At 37.0% G+C, this 4099-nt stretch overlaps 1 protein-coding gene and 1 long non-coding RNA gene across 2 annotated transcripts in view; both read right to left on the reverse strand.

Annotated features, from left to right (window-relative positions):
- The window catches only part of LOC107181631, a 7405-nt gene extending 5281 nt beyond the window's left edge, over nucleotides 1–2124 (reverse strand). Inside the window, exon 1 of the long non-coding RNA XR_001512300.1 lies at nucleotides 2040–2124. This is a non-coding gene — a long non-coding RNA (uncharacterized LOC107181631). The remainder of the gene's footprint in view (nucleotides 1–2039) is intronic.
- COMMD1 (copper metabolism domain containing 1) overlaps nucleotides 1–4099 on the reverse strand; it is a 41618-nt gene that overhangs the window by 30520 nt on the left and 6999 nt on the right. The window lies entirely within an intron of this gene.

Consider the following 4099-nt stretch of genomic DNA (forward strand, 5'->3'; position numbering starts at 1 on the left):
CCCCTAGGCTGCTGGCCCTCAATCGGCCCCCGCACCCCAATTGGGGACGGGCCGCCAGCCAATCACCTGTGGCCCTGCCCCACAGCTGGCCTGGTACTGATCAGACCCCATAAAGGTGGACCAGCCGGCCAACTTCCCACTGTCCTCTCCTCCTCCCCACAGGCCCAGCCACAATCCACCCTGATTGGGGCAGGCCCAGACCCCACCCGTGCATGAATTCCTGCACTGGGCCTCTAATTAAATATAATATAAAGAAAAGTAAATTAGATGTGTGGTAGTAGAAACCTCAGTATGGAATTTCAATAGAAAATTTAAGTTGCTTCATACCTCTATATCAAGGAATTTACTACATACTAAGCAAATCTGGATGATAAAAATAATATACTAGGAGATGCATCCTAAACATCAAATATAAAATTAATATATTAACATTTATTACCTTGATTGTAAGTGGAATCTACTGGGTTTCTTTAAAGGAAATCAAAGATACTGATGATATGAAATTCATTATCTCAGGTAAATGTTTGTTAGTGATTTTAAGAGGTCAAAAAAGATTATTAGAGGAAGAGGAAGGACTATGTAAACAATGAATACATTTTCGGCCATTGTTCCTTTATGCACATATTCTTGTTTACTGTCAGGATACCCCTGCCTCCCTTCAATGCCAAGTCCAGGAGGGAGGAAAATTATCTGGTTCATTGATGTTCCAGTTCCAGGCACAAGAATTGACACAGAGCAAGTACTCGATAAATGTTCATTTGAATAAATAAGCATATTTTAAATAAATGATAAATGATTTATAAATGATTTGTTTATTTCTTAAGTAACATATGCTCAGGATAAACAAAATGGAAATTAAGGCATTTCATAAATGGCAGCTTCTTTGTTTAAAAATAGGTCTGGCCCTAGCTGGTTTGGCTCAGTGGAGAGTGTCTGCCTGCGGACCGGGTTCGATTCTGGTCAAGGGCACAAAGTTGGGTTGCAGGCTCAATCCCTAGTAGGGGGCATGCAGGAGGCAGCCGATCAATGATTCTCTCTCATCATTGATATTTCTCTTTCTCTCTTTCTCTCTCCTCTCTCTCTCTCTCTCTCCCCCTCCTCCCTCTCCCTCTCCCTCTCTGAAATCAATAAAAATATACATAAATAAATAAAAATAGGTCTGTAGAACCCTGGCCAGTGTTCTCAGTGGTTAGAGCCTCGGCCCATGCACTGAAGGGTCACAGGTTCAATTCCTAGGGGGCTTGTGTGGAAGATAGTCAATCAATGTGTCTCTCTCACATTGATACCTTTCTCTCTCTTCTCCCCACTCCCTCTCTTCCTCTCTCCCTTTTATCTGCACTATCTAAAAAAAGGCAATGGAAAAATGTCCTTGGATGAGGATTTAAAAAAAAAGAAAAAAACTGGAATAGAGCTGTACCACGATCAGATGTCATGACAGAGAATAATCCCATACTGGTATAAAAAGACTTTAAAAGTGAACTATACATAAAGCACACATAACACAACCCATTCTAAAATTTCTACAATGTAGCATAATATGGCTTTTTAAAAAAAGAAATTCATTACAATAAAACTTTATTAAAGATAAACCATAATAGTCAAAATTTATAAAAAGAATAATCTGAGTTAAAACAAAGCCAAAAATGTGGGTGTTTTATTTATTAGGTATTAAAGCTTTATTAATTGTTTAAAGGAAAGTAAAAAAACATAAATTTGATATTTCGCTTTAAATGAGTATTGTATAATTATTAAAATAGACTATCTACCACTGAGACACATATTAATAAAAGTAATACTATCCAATATATAGCTTCCCATAAATTAAGACGTGTAAAATTTTGATCACATTTTAATATAATATTATACTACTGATACTTTGATAGTGGGTGGTGGGTGTTTTATTAGGAAAAACAACAACTTGATTTTTCATATTTCTGTGATTTAAAATAAGGATCCATTCAGAACACATCATTTACACTTTTCTTATGGTATTTACCATATGATATAGGATACTTTAAGACAGGGACTGTGACATTCACCTTTGTGTACAAAGCAGATACAGCACATTCCAGGCCCAGAAATATTTGATGGCTAAATCACAGAAGAAATTTTCTTTAAAATCTCCCTTATCAGGCCGAAACTGGTTTGGCTCAGTGGATAGAGCATCGGCCTGCGGACTGAAAGGTCCCAGGTTCGATCCCGGTCAAGGGCATGTACCTTGGTTGCGGGCACATCCCCAGTGGGGAGTGTGCAGGAGGCAGCTGGTCAATGTTTCTCTCTCATCGATGTTTCTAACTCTCTATCTCTCTCCTTTCCTCTCTGTAAAAACTCAATAAAATATATTTTTTAAAAAATCTCCCTAATCAGGAACTCCGTCAATCGAAATCAAGTTTCTAGACCCAGAATAGTTACTTTGAGAAAAGGAGAACCAAAAATAGATTTTCAATCAATAGGGGTTCTGCCCTAAACTAAGAGAAAAAGAAAAAAAACTTACAGAACACCTCATTACATGCCATTTGAGCTTATTAAAATACTTTGCAAACTCCAGCTGGTAATCTGTAATTGCTGCTTTATCATGTGATATCCAGTGACATTAAAGTAACATCACCCAGCTCTAGCTGGTTTGGCTCAGTGGATAGAGCGTCAGCCTGCTGATTAAAGGGCATATGCCCAGGTTGCAGGGCTCAGTCCCTAGTAGGGGGTGTGCAAGAGGCAGTCAATCAATGATTCTCTCTCATCATTGATGTTTCTAGTTCTCTCTCCCTCTCCCTTCCTATCTGAAATCAATAAAAATATTTTTTAAAGTAACATCATTCTTCAGAGAAGTAGAAGTGTATCTCATGAGTTATCATCTAAATTCTCAAAAATGCTCAATGAAATTAGGAAAATTTAATTACACAAAAACTAGAGAACTAGGAAAGGAATCTGTTTTACAGAGTCAGAAATGGTATTCCTAAATTCAAATTAACAAACCAAATATTTAGACTTCTTTTGGGTAAGAAATTCTTATTGTTGAATAACCAACTTTGTTTTCTGAACTAGAACATTAAACAGAAATAACAATTTTAACATTATGTTGCTTCCAGCATATTTTATCAATGTATTGCAAGCCAATATTCTACTGCCACCTAAAGTAGAAAAAAAGAATTACTGCTTATAGTTAAGATAATGCTAGACAGAAGACAAATGAATCCTCAAAGTATGACAGAATAAGTCAAATGTTTTCAGTATCTTCTATTCATGTCTCCTAATCTAAACATTTTAAGACCAGATATTTTGCACCCATTTTTTATAATCAAGTTAATTTTTTATTACTTAACATCTGCTGTCCAAAATGTATAAGGGTGAAGTTCATTCTTAAATTAACTCAAGTATCGAAAAGAAACTGCTGAACAGATCATTCTTCACTTATACAGAGAGACCAATAATAGATTTAGAAGTATCTTACATAATAAAATCTTTCAACATTATACAATAAATACAAAAACGCTACTATGAAGATAAGAAAGTTCAACATTAAAAAGCATTCTGGCCCTAGTTGGTTTGGCTCAGTGGATAGAGTGTTGTCCTGAGGACTGAAGGGTCCCGGGTTTGATTTCAGTCAAGGGCACTGACAAGGTTGCAGGCTCCATCCCCAGTAGGGGGCGTAAAGGGGGCAGCCGATCAATGATTCTCATCATTGATCGAATGCATAACCCATAGACACAGACAATAGGTGCTGGAGGCCTGCGGTGGGGAAGCGGGTATGGAGGTGGGCTGGAGGCGGCCAATTGGAGGGAAAAGAGAGGCATATGTAATACTTTCAACAATAAAGAATTATTTAAAAATAAATAACTAAATAATAATAAATAAATAGCCTCTTAAAAAAGGTTTCACCAATGCTCAGTACAAATGTACTAAATTTCTAATACTGAAGAAGAGCATAAAAAAAATCAGGGGCAAGGTGCAGAATATTATGTATTCTATGCTCCCCATTGTGTTTTACAAAGAGAGGAAAAACTGTTGGTGATGGAGTTCAGGACATGCCACCCCAAAATACAGCACTTTGCCATATTGACCACTTTAAGCTGAAGGAGTTTAAAACAGGCAGAGCAGGAAT

Source organism: Myotis davidii, unplaced genomic scaffold, assembly GCF_000327345.1.
Source record: "Myotis davidii unplaced genomic scaffold, ASM32734v1 scaffold6, whole genome shotgun sequence".
Lineage (NCBI taxonomy): Eukaryota > Metazoa > Chordata > Mammalia > Chiroptera > Vespertilionidae > Myotis > Myotis davidii.